Source organism: Microcebus murinus, chromosome 12, assembly GCF_040939455.1.
Source record: "Microcebus murinus isolate Inina chromosome 12, M.murinus_Inina_mat1.0, whole genome shotgun sequence".
In the NCBI taxonomy this organism is placed as follows: Eukaryota; Metazoa; Chordata; class Mammalia; order Primates; family Cheirogaleidae; genus Microcebus; species Microcebus murinus.
This window is the reverse complement of record NC_134115.1, coordinates 28,101,756-28,118,779: the sequence shown is the minus strand read 5'-3', so window position 1 is coordinate 28,118,779 and position 17,024 is coordinate 28,101,756. Positions and strand designations below refer to the sequence as shown.

General features: G+C 40.8%; 1 protein-coding gene across 2 annotated transcripts in view; it reads left to right on the top strand.

Annotated features, from left to right (window-relative positions):
• MAMDC2 (MAM domain containing 2) overlaps positions 1 to 17,024 on the top strand; it is a 161,422-nt gene that overhangs the window by 108,969 nt on the left and 35,429 nt on the right. The window lies entirely within an intron of this gene.

Sequence of the window (17,024 nt, the reverse complement as noted above, 5' to 3'; positions counted from 1 at the left end):
GAGGACCCCAGTGGCATTTTGAATAGGACAGTTGTGCCTTTGTGTGGGGCCATCTCTCACATTACCAGATTTTTAACATCTGTGATTATTGTAACAACCAAAAATATTTCCACACATTTCCAAATGGCCCCAGAGGTGCCATCCTATCCTTGGATGAGAACCATTGGCCTATAAGTTGATTCTGAAAATTGAAATTAAAAACCAACCCCACCTGCCATCCATCCATTCTTGTTGCCCTGCAATCTGTCCTCTGTCTGGCAGCGGAGTTATCACGATGCAACCCTCCCCCTCAGGTACCCTTTGGCTTCCTATTGCTGTTAGAGAAAAGGCTCTGTGTGCTCTGATATCAGCCACTTCCCCAGTTTGCCTCTTGCTGTCTCGCTTCTAATCACACCAAACAATCCCTTCCTGGGACATACTATGCTCTCTCTTACCTTGAGTGGTTGCATATTCTGTTGCCTCTCCCTAGACTCCCCTTATTTAAATACCAACTAAATCTCATTCCCCAGAGAATCCTTCTCTGACCCTACCCCCCATCCTTAACCAGCATGGCTAGGTTAGGTCTCCCTGGACATCCTATGCTTCTCCTTCATCATCTTGGAGACAATAAAACACAGCAATTAGGAGCATATACACAGGAGTCCACCTAGTTTTAAATCTTAATTCTACCATTTACTAGCTTTGCAGTCATAGTCCTTGTTTTGTTTTTTGTTTTTCATTTTTTAGAGACAAGGTCTCACTCTGTCTGAGTGCCAGGCTGGAGTGCAGTGGCACAATCATAATTTACTGCAGCCTCAAACTCCTGTATTAAAGCAATCCTCACTCTTCAGCCTCCCAAAGAGCTGGAACTACAGGCATGTGCCACTGTGCTCAGCTAATTTTTTAAGTTTTTTTTGTAGAGACAGGGTCTCATCATGTTGCCCAGGCTGGTCTTGAACTCCTGGCCTCAGCTGATCCTCCCGTTTCATCCTCCCAAGTCACTGAGATTACAGGCATGAGATATAGTCAGTTTTCCTTTTTTTCTTTTTTCTTTTCTTTTTTTAATATAATTTTATTTTATTTTATTTTCTCAAATTCTGTGGGTACAAATATTGTTAGGGTTACATATCTTGCCCTTGCCGCCCCTCCCCACCCCACTCTGCCAGAGCTTCAAGCATGTCCAGTCTTCAAGTGGTGCGCCCTGCACCCACCATGAAAGTGTGTACCCTTCCCCTTCTCCCCCCTTCCACCTGTCCACCTCCCATTAACAAAATTTTTTTTTTAGACATTTTGGTTACAGTGTTTCTTTGCCTCTCCCTAAAAAGGGATAGAGGTAATCCTTTCCCCCCTACAACGCTCATCACATCCTTAAGATGTGGGTCTCCCCCCCCCCCCAGATCCCTGTTGAACACTACAATTATTTGAACACCATAGTTTTAGGCTGTCAGTACCAATTTGATGGCAAGTAGCCCATTTTCCAGGTCTTGTGTCATCTCGCTTTGTATTACAGGCTTAAACTTAATCCAAGATAGCACAAACAGTGCTAGTTCACTATCGTTTCTTAGGATTGAGTAATATTCCACTGTGAGTATATACCACATTTTAGTTATCCATTCATGAATTGAGGGGCACTTGGGTAATTCCATGACTGTGCAATAGTGAATTGTGCTGCTATAAACATTAGTCAGTTTTCTTAATCTCTTTCTTCTTTACTTTTCCAGCTAGAACCAAAAACCTAGCAGAGTACTTGGCACACAGTTGATGTTCAATAACTATCTGTTGACTGTCACATTCTGACTTTGATTAGGGGTTGTTGACCCTAATTAAAATCACCTGGAGAGCTTTAAAACGCTGACTCCCAAGTGGTACCTCAAACCATGGAAAACAGACACTAAGGTGAAGATTGGCATGCGGGAAGTTTGCGAGGGTGTGTTCTTGGGCTCATTACTGAAGGAAGAGAAAGGAAGGAAGCAGAGTTAGGCAGGGGAGCTGCCGGGCTGCAATGCATTCTCAGTGGAGGCAACTCGCCTGCACCCAGCTCTAAAGCTGGAGTGGCCTTTCAGAGTTGTCCTGAACTGAGCAATATTGTCATTATAGTCCCATATTGATCAATCACTAGAAGATGCTGGCTGTCTCAGGAAGAGGTCTTGCCTTGAACAAGGCAGCCCTCTTCAGCCAAGGCATTTCCCAGAGAGGTCTGACAATCTGAGTACTGTCTCCTGACAGCACCTTCAGCAGCTGGGGCATAAGCCCTTCATTCCTAAAGGGTTGGCTGGGCAGCGTATTATAGCATCTACTATACTGATTAGGTCAGAATCTCTTGGCACGGGGGCTGGGGATTAGTATTTTATAAAGTGCACCAAGGGATTGTAACATGCAGCATAGGGAACTATTGCTCTGAATAGCTAACCATGAAAAAGTGGAAAAGGAACAAGCAACAAGAAAGACCACGTGTTTGTCTTGTATTCAGCTCAGCTACACCGAAACCAGCCATGGTAGACCAGCAGGTTTTGTGGTGGCCAGAGGCCCAGGCAAGGGCATATCTACGTAGCCTCCATGCCCAGGTCCTCAACCCTGAAATGCTGAGAGATGTCCCTGTGACCACACAGCTGGGCAGGGACAGAGTTGGATGAGTGGTCTTCGTGCCCTTAGGCAACTTTTCCATCATGAGTGACTCAGAAAGCGAGAGTCAGATCTGCAGTCCTTGTGTGTCCCCTGTAAGCCAGGAAACCTCTGTCAAAGCTTCAGAGATGAAGAGTTTTCCAGAGATATGACACCAACCCCTGCGTGATTGTTTCCCACATGTGGTTTCTGTCCACACAGAGTATGCGTGGCTCTCCAAATATTCTTGCCATTTAGAGAAGAGTTTTATTTAAGTCACAGAGCACCCAAAATAAGCATATGGTGAACACTTGTCAGCTGTTACAGTCTGTCTAGAAGCTTCTATTGGCTGTTCTCTACAGTTTAATAACTCAGTGTTTACTTTAACTGACTCCAAACTGATGACAGCTTGAGAGATTTTTCTGAGCCTATCGGGCTTAGCATACATTTTATAACAGTTCGAATTTTTAATGACTGAGATCCTGAAATGAACTTGCTGGAACTTAGAGGTTCCCAGTTCAACCTGGGTCAGAACAAGGGACAGCTTGGCTGTTTATCAAGTACCTACTTTGTGCCAGGCAGCATATGTTCTCTTGTTCAATTCTCAAACATTATGTTACAGTAACAGACTCCAAATTTACAAGTGAATAAACTGACGTTTTATGAAATTAGAGTAGTTTAATTCTTCCTGGTTCCTTACCACTTTCCCCCAAATTCCACACAAAACCCTTCCGTGACACCGCTAACATTCATCTCAAACATATCCACCTCTCTGTTCACCCCAGCCACACCCTGGTCTCAGCCACCATCGTTTCTCACCCAAACTACTTCAGTATCTTCCTAATGGGTTTCTCTGCTTCCATCCACCTTGTGCTCTCTCCCTGCATGCAGCAGCCAGAAGTGTGAAGCCGAAATTAGATCATGGCATTCCCTTGTGTGAAACTGTTTTATGGCCTTTAGAATAAAGCTCATCCCTTACTGTGGCATTCAAGGCAGGATCTGTCCCCTGCCTACTCTGCTGACTTCATCTCCCTTCGTTCTGCTGTGATCACATAGTCACATAGTTTGCACAGTCACAGGACCCTGCTCTCTCCCGGACGCCTTTCCTTCACCAGGGCCTTGTGCTTGCAGCTGTCTCTGTAGAGGAAGCTCTTTCTGCAGCCATTCCCATGTCAGACTGGTCCTCATGGTTCTGTCCCAGGTCCAGTGCTTCCTCTTGGAAAGGAACTGTCCTGACCACACAGTTAACCATTTCTTTCCCCATCCCCAGATTATTCTCCAATGAATTGCCTAGTACATGACATTTATCTCAAACTGAAATGATCTCGTTTGTTTATTTGCTTACTCATTCTTTATCCTTCTCTCTTCTCTCATGAAAATATAACTTACATGAGGACAGGAACCTTGTCTGTCTTGTTCACCTCTGTATCCACAGCATCTACCACTGTGTCCTGGTGCAAAGCAAAATTCTGTTCAATAAATTTTTTTGGTACCTGTGTGGCCAATGAATGGATAAAAGAATGAATGAGTGGACTTTCTAAGGTTGGTAAGTGGAAGGGCTGGGGTTTGAATCATGGTCTAGCCAGCTCTGAAGGCTGCCCTTTGGTGCAGGGTGTCTTTGGGTGGTCAAGGTCTCTCTCCAGTCTTGGGGAAGGCCTGTTCTTGAGCACCTGGAGAAAGTGAGGCTCCCCTAAGCCTGTCTTGGGGCAAAGGCACCTTCTGGTACTTAATTCTCACAACACTCCTATGAAGGAAGTGAAGTATTTCCTTCTAGAGTCTTTGGCATCTTCAGATGTGCAGTCAGACTAGTCCACAGTCACCCAGGTGTTCTACTAGAAATGAACTAAACTGAGAGCCTGTCGCTGGTATGTCACTGATGTAGGGAAGAACCCCTTTGCCTATGCTTCATGTCCTCACCACCCATTCCTAAAGCCAGCCAAGTGTGATTCATCAGGGCCCGACCCAAAGACAGGACCTGCTTTCATGAACATTACTTTCATCTCTCACTGAGTTGTCGTGTGGGACCAGCGCTGAGCTGAGGGAGGGGCGTCCCAGGCAGAACTATAAAGAAGTCAAGACTTTCAGCCTCTCTCCCCTGATTTCCCTCACTCCTGAGACCTGCGTGCCACCTCCTCCACACCTTCCCAGATGGCCTTCCATTCTGGATCTTTCTTTACCTTTCTTTCCCCTGTTAGCATATGCCCAGGCTGTTTTAAGGACCATGGGTTAATTAGATTAAGAACTTCTTGCTGTCACCCCTAGATAATTTAATTTTTGGCAGAAACTATGATATCAAGTTCTAACTGAGGAATGAAGCAGTGGTAAGTGTTTCCCTTAGAGCATTCTAGCAAAGTAGCCTTAGGGACAGATTCTGTAATGTTGTCATGGCTGCCAACAAGAGGGACTTTGACTGAATACGTGCCAACACTTCATCTGATGGCACAGCTCCCTAGGAAGGAAAGCACTATAGTGCTATTTAACAGATGAGGAAAGCTCAGGCAGAAAATTAAGGATATTGTTCAAAATCACACAGCTATTAAGTGGCAGAGCTGAGAAGTAGATCTAGAAGAAGTAGAAGTTGATCTAGTAGATCTTTTTTTTTTTTTTACTTCGGAATCGATGCTGTTTATGCTTAAATGTCTAAGCCTAAGTATCTCCCTCCCCTGGCTAACCTCAGAAGTGTAGGATCAGGTGAGGAGGGGAGCCCAGTCTTAACTCCCAGGATTTCTTAAAAAGTTTAAGGCTTCATTACTAACCCTCCTTGTTCTATTTTAGAATAACTTTGGCTCCTTGGAAGGGTCAAAGTTCAAAGTGGCTTAACACAAAGGAAAGCTGTGGGTTAGAGAGAAAATACAGCATAATGCTTAAGACACTTGCCTGGGGGTTCTCTGCCACTTATGGATCTATAATTTGGGCTAGTTATATAACCTTCCCGATTCTTACTCTTCTTTCATGTTTGAAATAGGTAGACCAGTAGTATCCCCATATGCCCTTAGTATATGGTGAAGATCAGATGAGATGCACCAGGTGAAGCTGCTAACATAGCACCTGGCACACAGTTAGCATGTATTAAATTTAGTTGAACAGAGAGAAAGAGACTAAAGAATGTTTTTTCTAAGTCCCAATCCTCACAAGGTTTCATAGGCAACATCTCTTTAGTATGTGGATAATTCCATACCTTGATTTTTGCTATAAAGTATTCTTTAAACTAAGAATTAGGTCAGAGTGACATCTTTATTTTAAAAAGACTTTTAAAGCACCTAGTTGTTTATGGAATCAGAAATCACTGGGAAAAATAAATCTCATATTCTTAAAGAAATCCAATTCATAGTATACACTGAAGTATATCTACTTTCTCTATTAAACTTGACAAAAAATACATACATGCATAAAACTTCTATTTTTAGTAAGAAACACATTAATATTTTTTTTCCAATTTATACTTAGCAAAATCAACTCATGAATTGATTGTTAATTATTCAACAAAGTCAAGTACTAGACTTTCTTAAAGAAATGCCTGCTTTTACGCAATCACAACCAGGCAATCAAGAACAGCCTACAGTAATTGTTTTAACATTTAGGAAACATTTTGAAAAGTCATGAATCATGAAATGGTTTTCTGGGTCTGTTTTTCCCCTTTACTAAATAGACAGCATGTAATCAAGAGTTAGCTTGAGACTTTCCTCCACTAACGAAGATAATGAGGAGAGAGAATAATTCACCCCAAAATGGTTTTTCTAAAAGCCAAATGTCAGGAGAGCCTAGAGCATGATTATCAGAAAATGACAATGGAGTACACACATTAGCCTCGATGTGTTCAGATTCACAGCTTAACATTACATTTGGTCACCGTGGCACATATATTAGATGCTGCAATACCTTCGGGCCTGAAGATAGCATTCCCTTTAACAAAGATCTCTCAGTGCTTCGTTAATTAGAAGCACTGGGAGGAAACTCGTTATTGTGTTCATTAAATATTTTTTTTGGAGAAAAATTGTTAAACAGTCCCTAAATGAGAGAATGGCCAGGCATTCTGTTTCATCCGATCAAGCTTAATAATCAGCCTAGCAGTCATTAAAATCTTTATGGTTAAACTCTTCTAAGTCTACACACCTTTACTCTGTTATAGGACTAAAAAACAAATAAACCTCAAAAAGCATTTATGTATTTGGCCAGTTTAAAAATGTGTAAATAAATACATTTTTTACTAAGTATCTTATGTCAGCCCTTCTCGCTTAATGGCCGATGGAGCACAAATTCCTAGAGACATTCCACTGAAAAGGGATTCTGTGGTCAGATAATTCTGCACACTGGATCTCTACTTCTCCACCCACACGTGAAGATTCACAATGCACAGGAACATATTGGAAACCCTTGATAAGGTCTACGTTAAAGAATCCTGTTTTAACCTTGTCAAAGGTGGCAATTCCCTCAAAGCATGTGGCCTGGAGCCCTTGTCTTGTGTGGCTCCTGTCAGCATCATGCTGCTCTCATAGCGCTTAATGCATTGTACTGAAATTGTCTACTACCTGCCTAGCTACTTAAATCAGATGTAAGCTTCTGGAGAACAAAGATCCGTGTCTTATTTATTTTTTATTTCTAATGCCAACATTAAGTTCTGGGACAGAGTGGGTGCTCAATAAATAGTTAAGAAAGAGAACTGAATTGTCAATGAATATGTGTCGATGGCAAGGAAGAACAACGTAATTCCATCAAAGGGAGAAGGAAGAGTTGATGTTTCTGCCTTTGCGTCAGATAAACTGTCATCCCTTACGGCACAGCACCCAAAGCAAGAGTCAATGCCAGAGTCAGGCCAAGCCTTCATTTTCCTGAACTAGGGCTCTCTCATTACACAAATATCATTCCAAAAAGTAAAACACAAATCAATGACATACAAGATTCAAAGAGGAAGGGACATTGGAGATGGTCTTTGAGAGAAGTATCACATTTTTTTCAGGCACCTATAATGATTCCTACAGTAAGATCAATGAGAGTGAAAAATGGATAAAATGGATCAAATGGATCAAATGGATCTGAACATCTGGGAGTGGGGAGTGAGAAAGTCACTAAGAGATGAAATGAGTAAAATTTTCTCCCAGAAGCATGGAGGGGCTAGTGGAGATTAGTCTTATTTTCTCCAGCTGTGCGGAGAAGCCCTGAGGTAAAGATGAAAGCAGCTGCCCCGGGTTCCCCGGGATTAGGAGGACCGGGGGCGGGCAGGAAATGATGGTAGCAAGTGCACTGGTGACCACGAACACAGAATGGAGGCTGGAGAAGCTGTGTTGGAGGGCTGTGTTGCTGCAGGAATCATTTTTCACTATTTGCCCTGGAAGGAATTTCAATTTTGAGTACTTAGAAGAAGAAATACTCTGCTGGAGTGGATATAAGGACACACATGGACCACGTATATGCTGAGTCTGGTTTGAGGCTTTTTATGATGATATTTACTAACACCAAGAGCTGTGATTCTTCCCTTCGAGACAACTTCCCATTTCTACATTGTGCCATTTCCCTATTCCCAGGGACCTATATCAGGTTTTACCAGCCCCCCAATTCCCCAGATCCCTTCCCTGCCCTCCAACACAGCTTCTCCAGCCTCCATTCTGTGTTCGTGGTCATCGGTGCACTTGTTTCCATCATTTCCTCCCCGCCCCCAGTTCTCCCGGCATCTCCACCTTAGCCCTCCTAATCCCTGGGAACCCGGGGCAGCTGCTTTCATCTTTACCTCAGGCTTCTCCGCACAGCTGGAGAAAATAAGACTAATCTCCACTAGCCCCTCCATGCTTCTGGGAGAACCTTTTACTCATCTCATCTCTTAGTGACTTTCTCACTCCCCACCCCCAGATGTTCAGATCCATGTGATCCATTTTTCACTAGCAAGTTTCCAACTTGGCTCTCCCAGCCTCATTCTTAGGATGTGACCTCGTGGGTTCATATCCCAAAAGGACGAAGGCATCCAACACAAGCTCCTTCAGTTCTGTTCCTCTCTGAGTCTTTTCTGCCTCTCTTCATCCCCTGATCAATCTGACAAAGAAAGTGTTATCCTTGCCCTTAGTCAAAAACAACCCGCCCATCTTTGCATTTGGTCTCACCTTCCTGCCTTCTCTGGGACTTTATTTCATAAATTATTCCCTGTCTTGTAAATCTCCAATCTCCATCAGTCCTTTGCACACTGTCAACATGTGTTTGTCTCCTGCGTTTGACACAAATGAACAACAGACTTTTCTTTCATCCCTTTTCCCCATTTAAGCTGCCTCCCTATCGCATTCCTTTAGCCTTCAGACTTCTTGAAAGATGCATCTTCAGTTGTTGTCCTTGCTCCATGGTAGTTTCTTATTCTTCAAATCCTCACCCTTCGCCCTCTGCCTTCCTCTTCCAATGTTCCTTCAGAGTTTATCAAAGGCAAAAGCATTTCTCATTGATCTTGCTGCAGGAGTCTTTATAAGTACCTGAAAAAATGTGATACCTCTCTCAAAGACCATCTTGAATGTCCCCTCTTCTATGAATCTTTTATGTCATTGATTTGTGTTTTACCTGTTGGAACACTATTTGTGTAATGAAAGAGCCCTAGTTTAGGAAAATGAAGGCTTGGCCTGACTCTGGCATTGACTATATAAATCAGCATTTTGTGTCACCTCTCTATGAAATAAGGACATATTTTACAATGACCTCTAGGTGTCTTCCACCTCCTATTATATTTTTAGGCATCTTAAGGGCAGGAACTGTGTTTTAACATTGTGCAACACAGTTCTTGTGGATTTTTTTTTCTATTTCTTTATTTTCTCTTACAAAAGTCTTTTCCTCTTAGAAAAATAAAGCTGAAATTTAAGTCTATGATTCAGATTTCTACTTTTAAAACCTTCCTTTTAATTGTGCCCTTAAATAATGAAAATGTGACTAAATGTAAAATACCTAGTGTTCTGAAATTTTTAAAGGCAATACTTAAGAGTTCACTCAAATAGAAGAACAAGTCTAGAAAGTTTCTGTAGAGATTCATAAATAGGTAGCTATTTAACAGCAAGACACCCTGCTATAAAGAGATTAAGGAACCAGAAAACCAATGTGTGAACAAGATATATGAGAGGAGATGAATTTCCTATCACATTTCATGATATCTGGGAACATTGAGAGAGGATTGCTCCAGGATATGAATGTGCCAGCATTATTAAAGCAGGGAAGCTGAGTGCAAAGTAGAAATAGCAAGATCATTAATTACTGACAAGGTAATCAACACATTATAGCAACTACCCGTTGTGTTAGGGTGGTTCCATACACAAATAAGGAAATTATACTGTCAAGTGGAATAAGTTTTAATGTCAAATTGAATAGAGGGGCTAAGAATGGAAAAGAAGCCTGCTCTTGAGTTTTTCAAGCTAAACTCAGCACCAGCTGTCAGTCCAAGAATTCTATATTACCTTAAGTATGAGTGAGGCAGGGTTCAGATACTCTTGTTTACCTTCTGTTTCATTTCCTTTCAGGTATTTGTTAAGGACTTCTGTATTTCATGTCAACTTATGAGAAAAGTACTGGAAAGACTAATTAACACAACTGGTAGTTGCTAACACATAGCTTACATGAGCATAGTGTTTATGTCAGTGCATTCTTTCCTGAGTAATTAATTTCATGGAATACTGCTGGATTGGCAATTTGTGCTCCCGGCACCAGGGAGATGTCTGAAAAGACAGAATAGACATTTTTTTTCCCTTAGTTTTACTAATAACCTTAATTAGGCAAACATTTATTCCAAGTTTTGTTTATGAACCTGAAAATGCTACGTCTCCTCCACACTCTCAAGTTTCTGTCTTGTGAATATTTCACGGCCTTCCCATAGCTGCATTTTTAGGGAATCTTTACCCGAGCTCTGGATGATGCAATATTATTTATCAATGCTCACATTGAGATTCTCTGGACATTCTCTGGTGTTCTGAGCTCATTATCTACGTGAGTATTTGCTGGTCTCTTTAGCCACCAGCTCCATCCATACAGTTGGAATGGACAGTTCACACATTGATAGAGACTCTCTAATTTCACCAGGGGAAAAGATATCTCACTTCCTTTTGTATGAGTATCCCCAGCTTTTTCTCCCTCTCTTGTATGTCGTTCTGCAGATGTTTTCTGCTCTATCTTTTTAGTACCCACTTCTAGTAGAAGTCTCTCTCCAGCAAGTCCAAAAGCCACTCCCTATGGCGTCTCCCATCACACCACAGATGGGCCACGTGCTTCTATTTTCTGCTTAATGTCAGGTTACGTGTGTATCTACATAATTCTCAAGGACAAATTACCGTTTGTGGCCTTCCGTTTAGTCTCAGTCTTCAAACCAAGATATTTAGTTCTTCCTTTGCCTTATTCTTCAAATAAGGAATGCCTAATAAACAAATCTGAAAGGTAGATGTCAAGCCAGAAAAAAAGTTTGCAACATATATGACAAATTCTTAATACATTTAATAAAAATGTATAAATTTACTCTAATACATCAATAAGCAAAATGTAAACTAAGAAATAGGAAAGTAGATATAGGATATAAACAGGCAAATCAGAAAAAAAGAAACACAACTAGAAAATAAATGCACAACCTCATTTATAATAAAGGAAATCTTAAAAACAATAAAATAACACATATGTCTATCAAATGGATAAAATGAATCAGAAAGAAAGCACCCAAACATGCATACCTTTTGACATAATAATTCTACTTATGGGGATTTATCATAAAGGAATAATCATGGTTATGCACAAACATTTAGCTACTAGTGTTCATCCCAGTAAATGTTTGTAATATTGAGAAATTGGAAACTACCCAATTGTCTAATTTTTAAGGGCTGCTTAAATAAGTTGCGGTATAGTTAAAAGGGGGTCAGAGTTATGTAAACTTTAAAAACTGTAGCTCTTCATCAAGTCAGGGATTTACACCTTGCCTTAGGAATCAATGAAAACCAGAGTAACAATTGTCTCTACGTCTCAGACATGAGTAGGGCAAAGGCCACAGTCCTGTTTCATTAGTAGCAGGGCGATGCTAAAAGTGCCTGCTGTCTTTTTCTGACCCAAGAGCCATTCATCTAGAGCAGAGTGAGCCCTTGAGGGTCAAGAGAAAGACTTAGCTTCTTCCCTTTTTTTTTTGCTGTTTATTGATTGCATTCTGCGTGTCTTCTGGTAGGACTGACATTTTTATATCTCCATCCAAGTGAACCACAGCAATAACTCTGTATTATGATGGCCGTCCTTGGTTATGACAATTAAATTGGTTTTTACATTACATTACGTTGGTCAGCCAAGTGTTTGACCAGGGGAGCTCCCTAAGGGAGGTGAGCCAGAGAGAAACCACATTGTGTGTCCACCTCAGCATTGTTTTTTTCATGCAAAATCACACGGCAGCCTGAAGACCTATAAGAAGCCACCAAATGGCCACCTGCCTTCCAGAGGAGTATATGTTAAAAGCAGGAAGGCATTCACACCTGTTTTCCTTCAGTGATAATAAAAGGTTTATGGGATAATCTTATATAATAATGTCCTCATTGTTATGGTGTCAAATTAGACAGTGTAAAACACTAAAAATGATACCATCTTACCATTGTCTAATGTTCATTTTTTTCAGAGGCTTTTCACATCTATTTTCCACTTGCATCTTCAACATTAATTGTGTGGGGTTAGTCATCTCTGTCCCATGCTGAGAAAAATATGAACTTTGGAGTAAGACAGACTTTGCTCTCAAAATAAATTTAAAAAAGCGAAGCAAGTGAAGATGAGATTGTAGATGTGTAGGGGCGAGAGTGTGGGAGGCAGTTTTGAGGATTCTCTCCTAAGGGCCTGAATTTTCAGTGCAGAGAGAAGAGAGAAGGACATGGCCGAGGTGAGGGAAATGCTACTGTGGAGAAGAGGAGAGGTTATGGCAGGCTCAATTTCAGGCAGCTCTGAAACTCAGCCACAATCTATGTAAGATTCAGGCTCCTGTGTTAGGTTACAGGGAGCTCTCTACACATAAGGCAAAATGAGAGGAAGCTGGTCGTAAACACAGGTGAAAGATATGTTTGGTCCAGTGCTATTAATTGGTGAGTTTCAAGATCATGCCTTTCAGAATCATGTTTTAAAACACTGAAAGCAAAACAGAGAAAAATGAGCAGGGTGGTGTAAGGCAGGATGTTCTATCAGGGATCAGGAAGGAGAACGATGTTTTATGCCTAGGTCTGCAGCTGGCTGCGGTGGGAGTTTGTATAACAGGCTCTCCAGGCCTTTTCTTTTCTAAAATAGGACTGATTCTGAGGTCTCTTCTGGAACCTCCCCTCCCCTCCTCTTCGGCCAAAAGATCCAAAAATAATGCAGATTTCTGAAATCCATGAGTCGAGAGATTTGGATGTTTACCACCCAAATAGCAATGATAAAATTCGGCTGTAGACCTGTATTCTATCGCAGTGTGGCCTCTGCCCCAGACCTGAAGGCTCCTGGGAGCAGAAAGACTTTCACACTAGAAAAAGTTGGAAGCTGTTCAATCTTTGTTGCTTGTCAAAGCCAAAAGTTGAATTAAATCAGACGGGTCTTTAAAAAAAGGAAAAACAGGCCGGGCGTGGTGGCTCACGCCTGTAATCCTAGCACTTTGGGAGGCCGAGGCGGGCGGATTGCTCAAGGTCAGGAGTTCGAAACCAGCCTGAGCGAGACCCCGTCTCTACCAAAAATAGAAATAAATTAATTGACCAACTAAAAATATATATACAAAAAAAATTAGCCGGGCATGGTGGCGCATGCCTGTAGTCCCAGCTACTCGGGAGGCTGAGGCAGTAGGATCGCTGAGCCCCGGAGATTGAGGTTGCTGTGAGCCAGGCTGACGCCACGGCACTCACTCTAGCCTGGGCAACAAAGTGAGACTCTGTCTCAAAAAAAAAAAAAAAAAAAAAAAAGGAAAAACAAAGCAGATGAGTCCTTTAAGAAAAAAAGTGTTGGTCAGCGAAAGACTTATTTAAAAACACATGGTCATTCTGCCTCTTGTGGGATATGCAGACCAAATATAGTATCTGCAGGAGGCACGCTGTTACATTTTAGCAACTATTTCCCAAAACATGTCTAGATTCTAAGAATGCTGAAATCTCACACTCACTTTTCTAGATAAAGCTTCCATCGGTCTATTTTTAGGGATTTGTGAAAATTCCATCCTTTTTACCAAGTATCTCAATATTGGAATTTTTGTTTATTTGGCTTTGTGCTTTTCATATTTTTAAAATTCTATTACAGCTTATTTGTCACACAGTTTAAACGAATGCAATTACATTATATGCTGTATCTTGCAATTATACCAGTAGCATCTTTTAGAAGGGCTCTGGAATTTCATGGACTGAATTATAGTAATTTTGTGAATAACTATTCCACCAACTCTGCAGTTGCCATATCCAAATTTATCTGTGCAAATCATTTTAAAGGATTTTTAACCTCATCAGAAGAAAAGTTAAATTTAACTCAGAATCTAACCATCTGGTAAATTATTGAGGTCCACCACACATAATAAGAACTTAACTAGGTTCATTTTGTGAACATGAGTAACTTATGGTGTTGTTGGCAAAGGATTGAAATGTTTTTATCTGAACATAGAAGGCAATTTCTGGAAGCTATCATTCCCATACTAATTATAGGCCTAAATGGGGATACTCAATTGGTAAAATAGATGGTGGATTAACCCAACAACCTGGCACATTATGTCTATCAAACAAGCCATGGAAACCACTCTAAAAGGCAGTGAAAAAACAATTAATTCAACCAGTGTTCAGCTGTTTAATACAAACAACTCTTTAAAACTTCACAGCAAAGGTTTTATTTTATTATATTCCACAGCTTCCTACAAAGCTTATTTCTTCCTTCCCCTGCAAAATCCTATGTGTTGTATTTGGAAGCTCTTAAACTATGACATCTCAGAGAGTGATCATCAGTAACCCTGATTCTTTTAAACCTAACCTGATTTGGTTTGAGAAAATGATTTTCCTGACATGCCTATTTCTCTACTTTTTCTTTCCTGGCTACTTTAACCAGGAACTTTTCTGGACTTTTACAGGTCAAAGGGGCAATAACATAGCCTTGGAGCTGGGTTTCTATACAGACCCTCTCCTCAGCAACCCCCTTCCCAAAACAAAATGAAACAAAACAAAAAAAACTTTAGAAGAGAATTGAAATTATATATTGCAAGGAAAGTTTGCTGCATGTCATTATGTTATTTCTAGAGAGCAGATCATTGTTTTTCGAAAGGGAGAAAGATGAAAACAAAGAGGAGATTCTATTGCCCTCTTATAATTGCAGTTTTGTGAAGTAGGAAATTGGAATAGTAAATCCCTGATAATCTAGGGGATGGTTATTCAGTTTGAGTATTAGTCCATCTGCCTTGTGTTTCTGTTCCTTCACCTTTTGTTCCCACGACCTGAGGATTTTTCATTGCTTGTTCGAACCAACACCTGATGATATGCAGAAGAAGAGAAAACTAACTCAATCTAGTCCATTTATTAAACACTCTTGTTCTGACTGGGGAGAATAAATGGGTTGAAATCAGCAGTGAATCCAAGGAATGAGGTAACACAGGGGTCCTCAAACTTTTTAAACAGGGGGCCAGTTCACTGTCCCTCAGACTGTTGGAGAGTGCGCACCGTGGGCCCAGGACGAGTCGGCTGCTAAGCAGGACGGGCAGCAATGGCAAAAACACCCGGAGGGCCGGATAAATGTGCTAGGCAGGTGACATGTGGCCCATGGGCTGTAGTTTGAGGACGCCTGACTGCCTAGCACAGACTGTGCATAATAGGAATTTAGTAAGTGGGATTTTATAATCCACTCCACAGTTTTCCATTATTCTTGACCAGTGATTCTCAGCCAGGGAGATTTTGCCGCCCCCTCCCCCCAAAAAAATATCTGGCATGTTTGAAGACATTTTTGATTGTCACAACTTGAGGGTGACGCTGGCATCTAGTGGGTAGAGGTTAGGGTTGCTGTTAAACATCCTACAATGCACAGAGCTGTCCCCTACAACAATTATCTGGCCCAAAATATCTGTAGTGCTGAGGTTGAAATACTCTGTTGTAGATTTAAAAAAAATATACAATGTCTATTTTTAGTGTAACAAAGAATAAGTTAAGTAATATTGTTGATCTTTTCTTGACCATATTTAAAATTGTTTCTTTGCAAATATGTTTATATAGCTCTCCATTCACTGCCTATTAGTGTTTCCAAAGTTAGTCTAGGTAGGTTTCCTCAACAATGAATATTCTCCATCAAAACAAACATGTTATAAAGTATTGCTAGCACCTAAGGACTGGAACCTTTGGTACACTGAAACAGACTGATTTACACAAAGTTAATTTGCCCCAACTTTTAAGTGATTTGCATTAAATCAGGAATACCTGTCTAAGAAATATCATTTTACTTCGTCCCTCTCATCTTCTCTCCTCTTAAATAGATATTAATATAGCTGCCTAAGATTTTTTTTCTAGTCTTTAGAGATTTTTCCACTTGCTTTGAAATACTGCCTAAAATGAAATAAACACTGTTTTTTAAAAGCATCTATAAATAAACAGGAGGTTAATCCCCTCAGGAATGTAGACCATGGCTGATTCCCTTCTTGTCACATTCTTAACTGGACCCAGAGGGAGAGTTCTTAAGAACAAGCCAAGATGTTCGGGTTTTCCTTTGCCCTGTCTCCACTATGCCCCCTCATCAGCCCAGTCACCAACTCTCCTGAAATAACCTCTCCAGCTCACGTGGCCCACAAAATGTAAACTGGTGGCCCCAAAATAGGAGCTGACATTATCGGCATGATTAGTAGCTAGCGGAAAATCCAATGCGTTAAACCAAACAAGCTGATCTTGTGATGTTTGTCTTGTGTGTTGGAGTGCTGGCAGACAACTGCTCCACAAACTAGAGGCTTGAGGCCATAGTTCGAATCCAGTCAGAAGCTAACTGACTTTGGGGGTCTTTATCAGACACAACAACCTGTGGTCTGGCAAGTGCTCTAAGTGTCGAAAAGCAGTAACGTAGGAACAACCTAGTGGCCTTGCTGTTGTCCAAAACATCTTTACCGTTTCATTCAACCCACTGTGGCAGTTCACAAATTGCGTGGGATGTCCATAAGAAGCATCTATTATAGAGGCTACTAAGCTAGACAATGACAATCTAGGAAATAATAATGACCAACTCATTATCCACATTTTAATTATAGATTGCCTGATTTTTTTTAGATACAAATATATTAATAGGAAATAGGAAGAAATTCTGTTTAATACCCATAATTTCATGAATCTAACATAATTGTTATAAATTTGGTAAAATTTTCTGGCTTTTTTAAAAATATATTTTCAGATGTGTTAAATATGATTTTGTTTTACTTTATTTTATTTACCCAGCTTTTTTCACTTAACATTATAAGAGGAATGTATTTTTGTACTACTGAATAATATTCACAAGTTATCAGATCTAGTAATGATGAC